At 48.1% G+C, this 18,040-nt stretch overlaps 1 long non-coding RNA gene across 7 annotated transcripts in view; it reads right to left on the bottom strand.

Moving 5' to 3' along the window:
* LOC118918746 (uncharacterized) overlaps positions 1 to 18,040 on the bottom strand; it is a 125,443-nt gene that overhangs the window by 85,368 nt on the left and 22,035 nt on the right. For 2 of the 7 annotated variants that reach the window (XR_005027243.2, XR_005027244.2), the window contains exon 5: positions 606 to 1,604. The exons of the other annotated variants lie outside the window; for them this stretch is intronic. This is a non-coding gene — a long non-coding RNA (uncharacterized LOC118918746). Of the gene's footprint in view, positions 1 to 605; positions 1,605 to 18,040 lie in introns of those variants that run through there. 7 annotated transcript variants of the gene reach the window in all.

Here is an 18,040-nt window from a genome sequence, read left to right as displayed (position 1 = left end):
TAAAGGACAGGTCAGGCCTTCATCAGCTCTTCATGGAAGTGAGGCCCAGGAGAGACAGATTACGGTGGGAAGTGCCCTTCTCTGCAGTAACAGGGCCCCCGTGGCCACCCTGCAGCCCTGAAGGGTCTCTTCGGTCTCACCCTCTGCCTTCCACAGCTAGAAAGAATCTGTTCTTGTCCTACCCCCACTCCTAGGTTCTCCATGTGGGGGCAGCCAAGTGATACTCTGAGGTGCTGACCAGAGAAGGGACTAGAAACACAGCTTGGTTACCTCTTCAAGGGCCTCTGTGTTCAGCCCCACAATGGGCAGGGCCACAAACGCATAGGGAACTAGACTTCGTTCTCATGGAAGCTGCAGCTGTTCTCAGCTTTTCCCCACTGCCCGTCAGGAAACAACACAAACATAATTGAGCAGCTGCGGCTGTAAAAAGAACCTGCCTCAGTACAATACGTCGTGTCCAGCAAGTGTGTGCCGCAGGCCAGGTGACGGGAGAGCTAAGACACATCATGGACTGAGTCCGCGCAGGGCACCCCCAGACTGTTCTCTGTCCACTTCCCTGCCTGTGTCATGGGTCTAGGGCGTGCAGTGCTGTCCCCTCTCCCTCCCTTGGAGCTTGTATATGAGACAGTCTCTCAATGCCATTGCAGAGGTCTGTGGATACCTGCTCTTCTCTCTCTACTCTGGAGCAAACGCCCATCAGATGCCACAGCTGAATCATGAAGACCTGCCAACAGTTTTCATCCCTCCCCAGTCCCTCTCATGTCCGGAGCTACTTGCTATGGTTGCTATGAGACTGTAGCCAGGTTTGGCCAAACCAGTCTTGCACACGTGTTGTTTTGAAAGATTAGCAAAGAATCCAACACGATATTTCTCCTGGGTTCTTCTTCCAAGCCAACAGAGAAAGAGCTGTTCCCAAAAAAAACAACACATTATTAACCAATGATTAAGAGCCAAGAAAACAATGTAGCCAGCATATTTATTCCAAACAGCTTGTTTAAAATGCAAATTGCAAATATATCTAATCCTACCAGGCTTTTTAGGGAACCACGCTGAAGTCTTCTTATAAAGAAAGCCACCCTAAGTGGTTTGGGCTCTGCTTGCTAACAGCGGGGACCCAGGTTCTCCCAGACCAGGAGAACTTGCTCTGCGCCCAAGGGCCCACTCCCTCGGCCCTGCTACCTCTCACACCTCCACTCAGAGTGACATCCCTTCACCCTTTGCCTTAGCGGTCATCTGGCCACGGTCAGCAGCACCATTCAAGAAGGCTTCTTCTAAACAAGAGCAACTTCCCCACAAGAAGAATAAAACAAAAGCCACTGTGATGGCCTCCGTTAATGGGTTTCAGAACCGGCCCCCAAGTGTGTGAAGGGCCAGATCAACTCGACGTATGAAAACTAAGCAAACTTTCCAGTAGGTCTGGGACATCCACAGCGCTGGAGAAAGGCCTTAATTATACTGCTTCTGCTCATTAAATAGATAAGATCTTAGCAGAGACAAGCTATGTTTTGTCTTCAGGTAAAAAACGTAAATCCATCTGGCTCCATATTTTATAGTCGTCAGTAGCCCGAGGCCATGTGAAATACCCAGTTTTCATCTTCCCAGACCTGGGGGTGGAACAGAAGCGAGACATCAACAGGAGAGTTGCGGGGCTGGCAGCACAGTGATGTGTTGGAGCATTCCCATCTCGATAGGGCCCCAAAGCCAAACACCGCTCTTGGACTCGATGAAATACCGAAGCACAAAAAGCCGAAGGAAGAAACAGTCCTGTAGATTATCACAGAAATGACTCCCATTGGGCAATCAATGGAGAGAAGATACATAGTTTTAATGGGTCAGCTGACGCCTCTCCCAGGCCAGAAAGGAGCAGGGCTCCCTGGCAGAAGCCCCTGAGTGCTTCTGGGCTTCTCAGTGAGGTTATCACAAATATGGACCACAGAGTCAATTGGTATTCATGAAAACCTACCTCCTGCGTGGGCAGGAAAGTTCCGACACCCCAGAGGAGCCTGTCACTGTTCAAACGAGAGCCCATTCAATGAAATGTTGCTTTTCCTTGAATCTCTACCCAGCAGAGGCCCCACAAGTCCCTCGCCTCACAGTCAGGACCTCAAACTGTGGGAAACTTAGAAGAGTTTCTTTACAAAGATACTCTCAGTCCTCAGACGTCTTTTCTTCCCTCTCTACACTTATTCCTTAAAGGATTTCATTTATCCAAATGTTTCAATTATCTTATGAAACCTATTTCTACATTTCTTTCTCCTTGATGGGCCTTTTCCTTGGACCCTAGATCTTAAACCCAACTGCCAACCTGATATCTCAAATTTAACATGTCCTAAAACAAGCTTCTGATCAATAATTGATTTTGTATATTGGCCCCAAAGCCAAACACTGCACTTGGGCTACATGGGACACTCTATGATGTACTCTATGTAGTCTATGATGTTGTAAGATTCATTTATTAATTCTTATATTTTTTCTGTTAGGATTTTCTACATATAAGATCATGTTTCCAGCAAATGAAGATAGTTGTATTTCTTTCTAATTTATATGCATTTAGTTTTTCTTACTTTATCTCATATCCTTCGAGTCCCCCAGTCACCCGTATGTTACACTGCCTGGTATTATCTCATAGGGAAGTGAGTCTCTGTTTAGTCTCCAGTCTTTCTTCTCTCTATTCTTCAGATTGAATCATTTCTATTGTTCTCTCTTCTAGTTCATTGAACCTTTCTTCTGGAGTCCCTAATCTGTTAATCCAGTTCAGGGAATTTTTCATTTTAGATATTGTGCTTTTCAATTTAAAATTTCCATTTCATTTGTTTTATAGTTTCCGTGTGTTACTTCATTATACCCATCTTTTCCTTTAAATTCTGGGACATATTTACAGCACCAATTTTAAAATCCTTGTCTACTAATTACAACATCTGTGTTACCTTGTGGTCCTCATTTTTTTCTCTTGACTAATAGTCACATTTTACTGCTTTGCAGTGTTTTTTTTTCCTTGACACTGTTGATGGTACTTAGAGAAGCCTGAACGATATCATCTTCTTTTAAAGAGCATTGCTCTTTATTCTAGAAGATACATCTTGATCCTACTTAGTTTGATTTTATTTTCAGTTAGGGCTGCTCTAGTTTTGTTTTTATTTGTTTGTTTTGCCTTAGTCTCAGGGTAAGGTCCTTATTCCTAAGACATGATCTTTACAGGATATTAACTGAATGTTTAAAATGCTTATTGTGTTCTCTGTATTCTGATTTGACCATAATTTTGACATCTCCCAGCACTTGAGACCTCTGGTATTTCCATTCAGCCACACTCTGGTAGGCTTTATTGAGTATCACCATATAAAAAACACCCCAGCCCTCAGCAAAGGACCCACTAGGACTCCCACTTAAATGTCTAGTTACCTCCCCTCCAATACTCTCCCCCACAACATCTCCAAACTCTGATATCTGCCCTCACGTCTCAATTTCCATTTGTTATGTTTTATTCAGGGAGAAAAAAAGGCTGGTGACAGGTGTCTGTGGAATGTAAAGATTTTTGAACATCACATGAGAGCTATAAGGCTGGGAATTCTCATTGTCTAGCATCTACCTAACTATATAGCCCTTGATACACAAAGTAACTTTCTTCTGATTCTCTTAGGACCATTAAAGATAAAGTTGGTAGTTAACAGCCCTGACCTTTTCAAATAACTTTTACCTGGAGGAGCATATTAAACGGACTTTTAATTAAACGGGTTGATACCTGAACATCATTTTTTGGTCCATATTTTCCCTTTTCTACCCGGCTGTTTGATCATACAACTTCACTACAAGACCAGATGTCACTACTTGACTCTCTCCCTATCTAGTTTAAAAATTGCAGTATCTTACCCTTTTTGTTAAAACAAGAAGACAGATTGAAAAGAGTGTAAGAGTAAAAATTTGAAAGAAATTGAAATCATTTATGTTTAAATTGTGTTTTGTTTTGGTTTTTGAGAACATGATACCATGTCATGGGTCTCTTGACAAGACACAGAGGGAGGGTCCGTATATTGCTTAGAGTTGAAACAAAGTGCTTTGGGATTTATATAAGGATAATGATCTGTACACATTACTGCATTTCATTAAGTCTTAGACTATTGGATTTTCAGACTTACTGTTTTGGGTACCTCAATTAAAATATGACATGATACTTCACCAATAGCTTTGTGAGGTTCATGTGATTGATTTCATCACTATGGTTCTAAAATTTCTTTCATCCTATTCCTGGGGATTTGGTATTTATCCTGCCTTGCGTAGTATGACTCAGCAAGTAATACACAATCTGCTGCATGCGACTCAGTAACAAAAGGAGCACAGCTTCATGGCTAATTTCCTTTATTAGGTCTGCTAAGGCCTTGTTACTCGGCCAGTGGTCTGGACCTGCAGCAATGACATCACAGGGTGCTCATTATGAATGAAGAACCTCAAGCGCCACTGCAGTCCTAGCAGATCATTTTAACAAGCTGCTCAAGTGACTTGTTTGCATTAAAGTTTAAGAAGCATTTTCACATAGCATTTTAATCTAATTCATAAATTAGATTGAAAAACCTTGGTGTTTTGCAACAAGTATGGAATTTTGGTCATTTTTCTGATAATAAATATTTGCTTTACTAATATCAGTTTTATTTACCTCTGTTCTTTTTGTTTGTTTCAATAGAAAAGAATCATGTAATATTTTTAAAAACATTCCAAATGTCAATTAAACTTAACATGTGCAGCACAAAAAATGCATGTACCTTCATAATCCATTCATGTGAAAATGTGAACAGTGAAGACCGAATTTTCACACATAGAGACAATGACAAGATATCATGGCTACTTCCTGGCTGACAGTGACTGCACAATGCCATTAATTTCAGGGAGGTAAAAATACAGAGAATAGAGAAACTGTGCATCCTAAAATGATTAAGTGGGGTAAATGATGAAAAATTTCCTCATTCTTGATCTAGATTTGGAATTTTCTGGCACGAGGAATCAAATACCCTGTTACAACAATGAATACAGTCCAAACATGCAGTAAGTCACTGTGGCCTCCTTCCTCAGTAGAGAGCCTCCAACTGGTTTCTCTAAAATTGATAGGAGGCTGGGGAGGCTGCCTTAACTAAGAACAGAGGGTCAAGACCACTAAGCCATTTGTAACCAAAGTTTATCTTGCTTAGGAAAGGAATTTTCTATGCTTTGCTGCATACTAGAGTTTTTCATACCACATTTCTCTTCTCATAGAGAAACATGGAAAAAAAATGGTGGAAAAACACATTTTCCAAAGAAGACTCCTTCTAGATTGGGTGAAATTGCTACACTCCTCATCCTAATCTTTATGATGAAAAAACTAAGGAGTTAGGGACACGAATGAATAAACCCCTCAACAATTTTTTTGTCAATTTTCCCTAACTGGTTTCAGAGACAGGAGCTCCTTGAAGTTGGGAATACCTTCCTCTTATGTGTATCTCTGTGTATTTTGCAAGTATTGGTTGAACAGTCCTTTCCAAGAAGTCACAGGAGAGGGGGAGAGGGAGAGAGAGAGAGAATGAACTAATCTGGGAGTCTGGCAGCATCCACATCTTTACACAGCTTCCCTCCCTGGTTCAACTCCAGTAGGAGGCTGTGGTTTCACATTGGCAGAATTAAGCCAGACACTTGGATTATATTGGTTGATTTGCCATTTTCAGAACCAGCATGTGATAGAAAGCTTACTTCTTGCTTGTGTTGACCACACTGATGATAAATTATAACTTCTGAAGCTCAGAGATAGAATCAGTTAAACTCACCGTGTATCATCTCCTAATCTGAGTTGCTATTAAATGCAGTCAACATAGTCATAAGTAACTAACTGTGTTTGTTAACAGGAGCTGACTTTTAAAGGTCATCTTTATGCTTTCGACTCCGGTCCTAATGGGTACTCGCTCTTCCTCTCCCTGTGCACTCACGCAGTAGAGAACATGGAACATTCTTCCTCAGTCTCATGGGAAGCAGACCACACTTCATCAGAGATACACAACATGGCCTGGTTTGGCTAGCAAGAACCCACATGTTTTCTGGTGTGTGAATATGGTATTGCTCAACATCAAGGGTAATGGATGTTGAAAATTGGCACCAGAGTCCATCTAAAGACTTTGGCTACTGTGCACGCAGTTGCCTCAGAGGATGTTTCTAATGCAAGAACTATGGGCTTGTTCCATTCCACATGCTGAGCTATTGATCAGATTAACAATGGTGCTGTTAAATCTCCTGGCTGTCACTGAAACATGGGCGGATTTCTGCAGACATGTGTGTGACAGAAGCTGCCCAGAGCTTCCTGGGGGAAGTGCTCTCTGCTCCAAGAAGCTGGCCATGCTAATTGGTCCCTTGCCAGAGCACAGACACCAGAACAGCAAACCACAAACACTACAGCAACTTACAGATGACTGCCACTGAGGCTTAAAATTTCATGTCACCTTTAACCAACTAGTCAGCAGTGACCTTTCCACTTGAAAACCCCAAAGCACATTCTTTGCCTCTCCTTATAAAACAAAGCACTTAAGAGTATTGATTGACTTGTTTCTCTCCCTCACTAAACAGTAAGCCCCTTAAGAGCTTAGGCTGTGTCTCATTCATTACTTCACCACAGTGCGTAGCCCAGGGCCTGGCACTACATAGATTCCCTGTTGTGTCTGTTGAGAGACATTAATTAGAAACATAACGTGCTAGCTGTGAGGTAACCTATGAGTGAACAATCAGGAGGTTGGTAGAAGACCATTATCCAAGACTGTAAGTAATAATTGCTCTTTTTAACTAGAATAATTCACCTGTAATCCTAAAGTCCCTCCTGTTCCTTAAATATTCAAAGAAATAGGAACCAGAAATGAGAGTTGGAAAAAAGAACTGGTTAAAATGAAAGAATAATAGATTCTGGTTTGATATGATTTCCTAACATTTGTTTAGGGATGGAGGATGAGTGGATGGGCCCCGCCAAGAGCTTAAAGGTTTCCTGTTTCCACTAGAGGCAATGGTATAGAGGGTCTGCCTCGTATTTCCTTGTGAGAGCTGGCTATAAGTATCTTCCCAACTCCCTACTCAAAGAATTCATGTTGATAGCTTGAAATCAACCACAGGGAGAGTATTTACATCATGGAAACTGGCAAGCTACAAATCAACATGTTTTTATTTTCTCCAGAGATCCAGTTGTTAAACATTTACCAGCACATCGCTGATTAAAGGTTAAATGACTAGTATTGAGGAAATTTGTACTTAAGGTCCTACATTGCAACGTGGTTGGCAAGATAAACCTTGTAGTCTCCGCCAGCACAGGTTATGAGCAGCCTCTCTTGTCCCACCTACAGGGGCCCCATGCCTGGCACTGTTGTTTTCGTTGCCCCCACTCCCAGGTCCCAGGCCTGGTTACTCAAACTGTTATGGACTTAGCTAGACGTCTGGCTCCCCACCACCACCACCACCACCACCATTACCACTAGGCCCCAGCTAAATACATTTGCATCAGTGCCCGGCAGGCAGCGTCACAGCCCCAAGCTGGCAGACTTCTCGAGATAATTTCCTGCTCTGACGCATGAAGAGGCCCTGCACTCCACATGCTCCTGCACCAGCAGAAGCCAGAGGGCAAGGTCACAGCTGCTAGGGTTTTCCTGTAGACAGTGGGTAACTCCTGAGCGCCACCCTAGGGACCCCCTTCCCATGAGGAACAGAGGCACGTGGGGCCACCAGGAGGGAAGGCTGAATACCAGAGACAGAGACACAGAGAGAGGCAATTAGTTGTCACAAAACTAAGCTGCAACAAGAGCATCGCTCACTGCCTGGGGACACCTGGCGTCCTCCCGTGCGTAAGGAATTCATCTGGCTCACAGTGGTCTTCAAAGCCCCAACACGCCTAGAAAAAGGAGTGTTGCCACGCAGCCATGGCTACTTGCTCTCTCTTTTCTGTGTATAGTCTAGGCCTGGCACAAACTAGGTACTTAGCAAGTATTCACTGAGCGAGCAAACAAACTAGGCACCCCCTGAAGCTCCTTCCTGGGTGTCTCAGACTCCATCCCTCTTGGCATACCAAAACAAGGCCATCTCCTCCAGAACGCCTCTCCAAACCCAGGTATCGTGCGAACCATCAACCCAGGGCTTCACTGACCCCCGAACCACTCCATTTCCCCCGCAGTGGGAGTCAGCCTATAGTAACCATCCACTTGGGCTGGTCTTGGCTTCCTGTGCATGGACTCTGCTTCTTCAAGGAGATCATGTGGTTCTTGAGGGCAGGGCTTGAGCTTCCTCTTTCTCTGGAGTCCTGCTATGGTGTCCAGCTCAAGATTAGTGGTCCCATCAGCATTGGCCAGGACCTCCATTCACGGAATCACCGCTGAGCTCTGGAAGGTATGTGTCCCCACCTACTCCTGAATTGCTTCTCCTATGGGGTTTTGGAAGAGGCATCTGTTCTTTGCCTTTGTAGGTCACATGGGGTGGCAGAATGGACCCTATCCAGCATCGTCTCCCCAAAGGTAAGAGAAATGCCCCCCACATCCCTAATGAGGAAGCAGCACAGCCCACAGGCCAAGCACGCATAGCGCCCTTGTCAGCCGGGTGACACGGCATCGGCCCTGTCTTCTTGCCTTGTTCTTGGACAGAAACCTGGACTGTATGAAAATCAGTCATGGGCAAGGTACCCCCACAAAACAGCAATGAAAGTAGCATAAAGCTCTTGGCCTTCCCCAGCTCCAACTCAGTGTCAGAAAATAGCTCAAGCCTGGGAGGAACAGGTACGCTCTCCCTGTCACTGAGAGACTTCAGAAGTCACATGGGAAAATGTCAGCCATTGGCCAACTTCAGATTTAAATTCACTTTCAAATTCCTTTTAGAGCTCATAATGTTTATGCAGATTCTGAAACTGCTCAAGCAAGATATTCACCACTTCATTGTATAGAAATCTAAATCCAGGAGAATTAGTTCTTCTTGCTGATTCCAAACTAAGTACAAGAGCTGATTCGCTTTGTTCAAACAAACACAATGACTAGATCATCTTCATATCTACACGTCTGTCTTAGTGCACTTGGGCTGCCATGACAAAACACCGATGAGTGGGAAGCTTATACAACAGAAGCATATTTGTTCACGGTTCCAGATGCTGGCACCGAGAGATCAGGGTGCCAGCACGGTTGGGTCCTGGTGAGGGCCTCTTCCGGGCTTGCAGACACCAGTCCACCTCATTGCTGTGGCATCCCATTGCCTTTCTTCAGTGCGTGTTCTCTCTCTTCCACTTCTTATAAGGCCACCAAGCCTGTTGAATTGGGACCCACCCTCATGATCTGACTTAGCCTTAATTAGCTCCTAAAAGCTCTGTCTTCAAGTGCGGTCATATTTGCGTTAGGGCTTCAACATATGAGTTTGCAGGGGGGGCACATAATTCAGGCCACAGCAACGGCTTTGATGAGTTTCACTCTGCCTCGAGTACAAAGTTCTTCCAGATAAGGTATCTTTCTCATGGAAGGCATGTCTGTGACTAACGCAGCCTACTTGCTTACAAGAAACCTAAAACAATAATCTTCATCCACAGTCTATCGTCTTCCCATTGCTCTGATCAGCTCGCCCCTCCCCTCCCCTTGCAATCACCATTAAACCCCAGAGATAATTACCCGTCTGAGGGCTGCAGTCCTCCCACATAACCTGAAGCTATTGTCATTTGTCACAACAGATCATTTCCAGAACTCTGACAGCCAGCCCTGGAAGCAGAAAGAATGCTCATTTTCTTCACCCTGCCAGAGCTTCAGAAAAAAACTTGGCTCAAAATAGATTCTATTGAAGCAGGAGACACAGGAGGAGGTACAAAGCCTATCAATATCTCAACACAGGCCTGTCCTCACCCTCCATCCTGTTGACTGCATTAGAGCCACGGCTGGAAGCTTTATAATCCAAAACAACCACAAATAGAAAATGAATTGGATCACTCTCTTTCAAATTAGTATAATGACATTGTCTGGGAAATCATGATAAAAAATAGTTCAAAATATTGGTTTGAATTCTTTTCCCACTATCGTTCTTAGGCTGTCCTGCTTTTCGTAAGGTTTCCCTCCTGGTGACCTGGAGACCCTTGTGTTCAGTAACATGTTCCTGAGAATGAGGGGGCAATGTCAACCTTGACTTTGTACCCCCATTCTGTTTCCAGGACAGAAACTAGACTAGACTTTTCCTCCTCTTGTACCTCATAATCAAGCCCTAAGTCCTCTAAAGTTTATCTCCTAGATATTTCTTGAATGTGCTTCTCTTCTACACTCCATCCACCTGTTTTCAAGTCCAAGCCATCATGTCTTTTTTGCACCCGGGTACTCACAGCTGCCTTCTAATTGGTCTCAGTGCCCCTAAGTTCTGTTCTGAAATTCATTCTCCACATGGAAGCTCCAGTCATCCTAAGACACCAAGCTTCCTTGCCACTTTCCTGCGTGAAACCTTCAGTGGCTCCCCATTGCCCTCAGGACAAAGCCTACACATTGCAGTATACATATGAGGCCTTCTGTGACCTAGTCACCCAGTTAACTCATGATGCCCTCGTGGATGAGGCCTCCAGAGGATGCTGGAAAAGATGATGCAGCCACATGCGATATCCCATTCAGCTTAGTCTTACACACATCTTTAACCTTAACCCTCAAGAGGTCATGAATTACATGGGTCAGAGAGGATCTTATGAAACACAACATGTAGGCCCTTGTTTCTAGGCAGAGGCATCTAAATCATAGCATGGAGTGGGCTGCCTTCATTTCAGAGACCTCCCCCTTTCCCAGCTCCGACTTCAAACGATTTCCTCTGCCAAACAGTGTTTTAGATAAAGAGCAAAAATACCCTACAGGAAGTTACTCCTATTTAAAAATTGACACTAATGATCAGATTGAGAAACTCTTCAAATCATGTGGCTGTTTTTCATATAGGCATAAAGAGCAAAGCAACCTCATAGAACCACCTTTTAAATGAAACATCCACAAAACAGATTCTCCTCTCTGGAGTAGCCCCACTCCATTCATCTGCGATTACAGCTGTCATTTTGCACAACAGGAGAATGACTTTGACAGCCATGCCGATCTGGGGAGAGGAGAAGGGCACAAATCAAGCAGGACAGATTAGTTCTGGAAAATCAGGCATCTGCTGGGTCCCCCTGGAGTTCTCAGGTTTGAATTTGGTCACCTGGAGCATTAAGTCAGCCTGAAATCTTTCTAAAATGAGAACTATTGAAGTGCCAATTGTGCAGAGCGATTCTTGAGCTGCCAAACAGATGGGAACCGTGTGGGGATGAGAGGCTGCGGGCATCGCAGAGGCACAGGCCACGGCTGCATCTCCGTGTCTTGGACATGAAAGCCACGGCATACACAGACTGAGCCTGCTTCCCAGAAAATCCATCAGTCCTTTAAAGGAAACCCTACCGGGAGAGAGTTGAGGCCCTCAGTGCAGAGCCAATAACGTTTTTAATGAGGAGGCCCTACTTTCCGTCCATTTCCCCTCCCTCATTTTCCACTCTCTACCCTTCTGACCAAACCATGCCCAAAATTCTACCTAGAGGTCCCCTGGCACAGCAGGCCACAAACTGCCATCCAGCCACAAAGCTACACATTTCTCCAAATGAAAAACGTACATGCTTCTAACTGGAGGCTTCATGTTGAAGTTCAGGGTCAGTACAGGAAGGGCAGGGCTCAGGCGCTCCGACGCCCGCGTCTTCCCTCCTGGCCTGTCTTCTGTGGATAGACCGGGCAGTACAGAGATGGTGCTGCCACCTTCAGGCCAGGCCCAGCCCCCAGCATTTCCCAAGAGAGCCGAGCTCAGCCTAACGCAATCCTCCCTTCGGCCCCAGAAGGCAGAGACGGGTTTTCTGTCTAAATTCCACAAGTTGACTCCGTCCTGGGGCCCTTGGCTGGGGGATCCTCAAGCCAAGGCTCTGTCCGGTGTTCCCGGGAGCCTTGCTTTTATCACCCCCGCAATAATGAGTATGGCTCCATCCGTGTTCTCCAAGCTTCCCTCATGGGGGTGGGTGCTCAGTTCTCAAGGCAGGAAGAGTTTCTAATTTTAAAGAGCCGCAGAAGAAACTTTCAAGGAAGCCTCCTGAGACTACAGCAGAGAGATGGGAAGAAGCCAGCAAGCTTAGGTGTCTGAGTGAGTTGGCGGGACACAAGAACACTGTCTAGTCCAGACAGGCTCCACAGTGACAGGAAGATCCTTCTGCAGAAAGGTGACTATGAGCTGCCGGCCCGAAACTCTCAGCAACCTGCCACACTCCACCTGACTCATGCATTCCTTGGCATAAGCACGATCCTTTCCCAAGTCCTGGGTGAGAGCAAATCCCCCTGATACAGAGGACCACTCACTAGGTCCCCACAGTCTCATGTGGATGAACCAATCATGCATTTCTGGGGTCTCGTCACCCGTGCTGCCTTGGTATCAGTGACTGTTGGTGCCTTGCTCACCCCCTCCACACTCAGCATTCTCATGTCCACTCCTTAGCGTCCACCCACAGCTCCTGAGAGACGTTGTTAGGGCTTCCTCTGGCCAGTGGAGCCTGCTCAGCCCATGCAAAGCAGACCGGCGTGCTGGGAAGTTACACCCCCTCACCACTGGCAGCAGCCCTCCATCTCTGACGGATGGGAGTTGGAGGATCAGTACCCCAGCTCCCTCTCCCCTTGCCTGCGGCACCTCTGAGTGCTGCCTGTTTCCCAAAGCTCTCAAGTATGACGCAGCCTCAGTTGCCCAGAGTGTTAACCCAATGGACAGCAGACTCTGTATTGGCTTCTTTCCCTTTCCCCTCTTTCTTTCTCACTTCCCAGCACCCCTACCCCACCCGGTGTCTCCTGGGATTAGGAGCCAGATCTGAGCAACCCCAAGGCCCCAAATCTTTCTAGAACACCAAGCTGACAATCACCCCAAGCCCCTCTGTTACCCAGCTGCCCCTCAGAGGTGGACAGTGAGGAGGGGCCCTTTGCAGTCCTGTCTGCAGAGCCCACACTGGCCTCCAAGTCAATAGATTATCACAGGTGCTGCATTCTTGGCATTCAGGCCTGTGCTCTGCGCTGAGATTCCACCCCAGGTGTTTGGCTGTAGATCCAAAGTCCAGGAGGTTTTTTTTTGTTTTTGTTTTTCCTTTATGCTGGGTCGCTTAAAAGAGGCTATACTGCTAGGGATTCTCATACTGGATGCCCCTTCAGGTTCATCCCCAGCCTGAATTTCTGTGAAATGATCCATAGCAGCACAGGCAAAACTGGAAATATACCAAAATGTTACCCTCATAATAAGTCACAGTTTAATGGTTGTTCTAATTGTTGGAGACTTTACGAAAAGAGACCACAGCCTAATTTTGGAAATTAACCTAGCACCAGCTGCAGCTTCCTGGCCCCAGGGCTATAAACATATATCCTTGTCTTCACACATGTGCTCATCTGGACACAGGGTGGCCTCAGGGGGCTGAGGCATGCAGGATGAAATCCCACAAATCTCCATTATTAAATCCATGATCTAGTTCAGATCCCACCCTCTATCTTGGTCATGACGCCTCAGATATCCCTCCAAAGTAGGAGAGTGGGAGGATGGGTCTGAGCAAAAGAGGAAGAAAGCTTCCCGTTTTGCCTGTCCACATCCGCCAGCCTCTTCGCCATATTCCCAGGAACAGGGAAGGCATTTCCATCCTCTGAGACAGGCATCCCCATGCAGCCACTGATGGATGTGAACCTGCCCACCGTAACCCGCTTTGGTCCCAGGACCCTCACATCATCTTAAGCCAGTCCTAACCCACTAGCATGCTCTCCCTGGGGCCCAAACCGGGTCCTCCTCCTCTTCCACTCACCTCCCCTCCAACAGCTTACCTCTGTCTCCCTCTCCAAGTAGACACCTGGCAAGACACTAGATCCCAGGAAGAGCTCTGCATCGGAGGATAACCCAGCCCCAAACAGGCCCCTTCGGAAATGCTATACTAGGCCTACAACCTCTTAGGGATTATCCCCAGGCTCCTCGGGGTGTGGACTGACCTCCATGGAAAGGGCTAGGGAGTCTTCATTCACAAAGGCACAGATGGGCAACTGGGGGACCCGCAGTTATCTGGAAGAATTAGAAGCCTTAGTCTCCACCTCTAGCCTCTGAATATCTTTCATGAGTAATATCCCTACCATCAGCTCCACATCCTACCCATCCCTCAAAACCCAGCCAAATGACACCTTCTCTAGAAAGCCCTCCCGTATTCTTTGTGCCAAAGGAGGCCCCTCATCCTCCACACTTCACTGTGCTTCCTCCATGGGTGGGGCCTCAAGGCATCCTCATTTGTGAGCATGACCCAGCATCCTCAGCATGCACATCCCAGCATCCTCAGTGTGCTTGTCCTAGCATCCTCAGTGTGCTTGTCCCAGCATCCTCACTGTGCATATCCCAGCATCCTCAGTGTGCACATCCCAGCATCCTCAGTGTGCTTGTCCTAGCATCCTCAGTGTGCATGACCCAGCATCCTCACTGTGCATATCCCAGCATCCTCAGTGTGCACATCCCAGCATCCTCAGTGTGCTTGTCCTAGCATCCTCAGTGTGCTTGTCCCAGCATCCTCACTGTGCATATCCCAGCATCCTCAGCGTGCACATCCCAGCATCCTCAGCATGCATGTCCTAGCATCCTCAGTGTGCATGACCCAGCATCCTCACTGTGCATATCCCAGCATCCTCAGTGTGCACATCCCAGCATCCTCAGTGTGCTTGTCCTAGCATCCTCAGTGTGCATGACCCAGCATCCTCACTGTGCATATCCCAGCATCCTCAGTGTGCACATCCCAGCATCCTCAGCGTGCTTGTCCTAGCATCCTCACTGTGCATGTCCCAGCATCCTCACTGTGCATATCCCAGCATCCTCAGTGTGCACATCCCAGCATCCTCAGCATGCATGTCCTAGCATCCTCACTGTGCATGTCCCAGCATCCTCACTGTGCATATCCCAGCATCCTCAGTGTGCACATCCCAGCATCCTCAGCATGCATGTCCTAGCATCCTCAGCATGCTTGTCCCAGCATCCTCACTGTGCATATCCCAGCATCCTCAGTGTGCACATCCCAGCATCCTCAGTGTGCTTGTCCTAGCATCCTCAGTGTGCATGACCCAGCATCCTCACTGTGCATATCCCAGCATCCTCAGTGTGCACATCCCAGCATCCTCAGCATGCATGTCCTAGCATCCTCACTGTGCATGTCCCAGCATCCTCACTGTGCATATCCCAGCATCCTCAGTGTGCTTGTCCTAGCATCCTCAGTGTGCATGACCCAGCATCCTCACTGTGCATATCCCAGCATCCTCACTGTGCATATCCCAGCATCCTCAGTGTGCTTGTCCTAGCATCCTCACTGTGCATGTCCCAGCATCCTCACTGTGCAAATCCCAGCATCCTTGGTGTGCACATCCCAGCATTCTTGATGTGCATGGCCTCAGGGCAAGCAGGGCCTGCCTCCCCATCTCACCCTCAACAACATGTAGAATCTTCTTCCTGTGCAGAGGTGCTCAATACATGCTAAAGATGGAAGACGGTTAAAGGAATGAATGTTTAGGTCCCACCGTGATAAGAGTGGCAATAGGAGGGCAATTCATGACGCTCCCGTCCCTCAAATGCAAACACCAAAATGCCCTGTATATACACAGCCCAGTAGTAATAGACGTGGGCAGGCCACCACTCTCTGCCTATACCACAACTGGCTCACTTCTGCAGATGTTGACCCCTCAGAAAAATGGAGATGAGAGGAGAAAGAAAGGAGGAGCAATGAGGAGAGAGGGAGCGTCCTTGATCATCCAGGGCCCGGCCAACACAGAGCACTTTAACAGATGGGCTTTAGTACAAGGAGCAAGTTACAGAGGCAGTGGAAGAGCAGCAAGGCCAGAGAAAGACGGGCAACCTCGGGAACAGCCACAGCAGGAATCTGCTGGACGGCAGAGGCAAGAGGCAGGATCACCAGGGCCCAGAAGCCGAGGTCACGCACCAGGATGGGAACCACAGAGGGCAGGACCAGGCTGCCTGTGAGAAGTGGAACCTCAGGGGAGATGACACACTGCCCTAAGCACTGCCTTAAGCAGAGAGGGAGAGAGAGATGCCAGCTCCTTCCTGCTTCTTGCCCTCCAGTCTCCCATGGCACCTCCCCTTGGCTGGACAGCCAGAAGGCCAGGGAGCCTGAGAAATGCAGTCTGAGCAGTCAGCCACCCCTGTGATGCCCGCCGGAGCAAGGGGTGAGGCGGGTCTGAGAGCAGCTCCGAAGACCGGCACTCTTCCTCCCTTTCATCTGCAGTAGGCATCTGCCCGCCTCTGCTACGGCTCTGGGCCCTGCTTTCTCCCTGAGCACCTCCCACCCCCCATGCCAAGGCAGGCCGTGAGGGCAAGCAGCCAGGCCAGGGGGGCTCAGCTTGTGAGAGGAAGAAACGGGCAGGGGGAAGCCAGTGAGAGGCCGTGAGCAGGGGCGCGACGGGGCAGTGGAAGGCGATGAGAAGCATGGTTGGGGAGGCTGTGAGGAGGCGGCCAGCGGAGGGAGGGGCGAGGAGGAGCTGAGCAGGAAGTAATCCCCTGCCAGAAGGGGAGGCTGGCCAGTCTTTGGATAATCAAGGAACCCTGGCGAGGCAGGTTTGGCCTGGCCAGTCTGGGACTGGGAGCAGTGCAAGCAAAGGGAATCACGCCAGCTTGGCGATAGGCCCAGGAGAACTCAGAACTTCCCAGATCCCCTGCCCCATCCCCAGGTAATGCCCACCACTGGTATTCCAATGGGCCAGTAAACTCAACTCTCTCGAGGTCGTACAGTCGACCCGGGGTCTCAGGGTCTTAGGATGCCTCTACCGCAAAGATCCAGGCGCCAGCCTCTAATTCACTCTGACGAGAGCCACCAAAGTGATTTGGTCCACGGGAGGGAGGAATTCAGAAGCCTGCTCTGCAGAAGCACACACGCACATGCGCACACACACACACACACACACACACAACTGCTGGAACTCTCTAGAATTTCCCCAAAGTTCTCCTTAAAACTGACCTTTTTTCCCACTTGATCAGCCTTTGGCCTGAGGGCCCAGTGTTCTGACATCAGAAAACCACTGTTCACGGAAAACATGCGTCAAAATCCAGAAGCCGATGACCAGTCATGCCGAGAACAACCAACTCTGACATTTCAAACAGCTCATGTGATGCCTGTTTATAGGAAGCCATGGAAGAAATCCCACTTCGAAGGGAAACAGCTGGGTATTTAAAAGCTTCGTCTATCCTTGAGCATATGCATTAGGCATCTGACATGTCAGATGAACTCACTGCCACACACTTTACCCAGACTTTCATCAGAGAAGCGGAGGCGGGCTGAGGGCAGGCAGACTCTGGCTCTGGAAGGGTCAGCCCCGCCACCCAGGCAGTCTTGTTCCCATCCCCGCCCCAGCTTTCCACAGTTTGCTGCATCACGATCCAGCCTTGGTTTTAGGGCCTGCCTCTGACTGTTGGGGAGCCCAAGGCTGTGTCCAAAGCCGCAGGAGGGGGGCAGTTAGAGACTTAAGGGCTGGGGCTGGCAGCTCAGCTCGGGTAGAGGAGGCCATTCCTGGGGCCTGGAGAAATCCACCTTCTTGGTGACCAGAAGAGCCATTTACCAAATTGGAAACGAGCCCAGAGGGTGCCCCTTGGCTGGCTGTAAAGGCCGACCCTGAGCCTCTGGGGGTCCCCTACCAGGTACTTCTCCTAGGCAGTTGTCACAGCCAACAGGGGCAGGGCAGGGGAGGCATTCTCCCCATATCCCTAGCTCCCAATCAATGACCTTCCTCCCCATTCTAACTGGGGACACCCTGGAAGGCCTTAAAAGGCCTGCCTGCTGCTAGGCATCCTAGGATTCAATGCACACTGACCAGGAACTAAATCCTAAGCCCTAGAGCAGAACACCTCAGCTGAGATTGCAGGGACGGTGATCCGTGTCAGGGCCCCCATTCTCCCCGGAGGGCCTCATCATGTCCCCCCAGGTCTGCAGGAGAGCAGCCATCTAAGCATGGACAAGTCCCCGTCTCAAGGGGAATCCAGGCCTCCTCAGTCCCAGCATCCCTGC

Source organism: Manis pentadactyla, chromosome 13, assembly GCF_030020395.1.
Source record: "Manis pentadactyla isolate mManPen7 chromosome 13, mManPen7.hap1, whole genome shotgun sequence".
NCBI classification, from domain to species: domain Eukaryota; kingdom Metazoa; phylum Chordata; class Mammalia; order Pholidota; family Manidae; genus Manis; species Manis pentadactyla.
The sequence above is the reverse complement of the archived record's forward strand: the minus strand, read 5'-3'. Positions and strand labels throughout refer to the sequence as shown.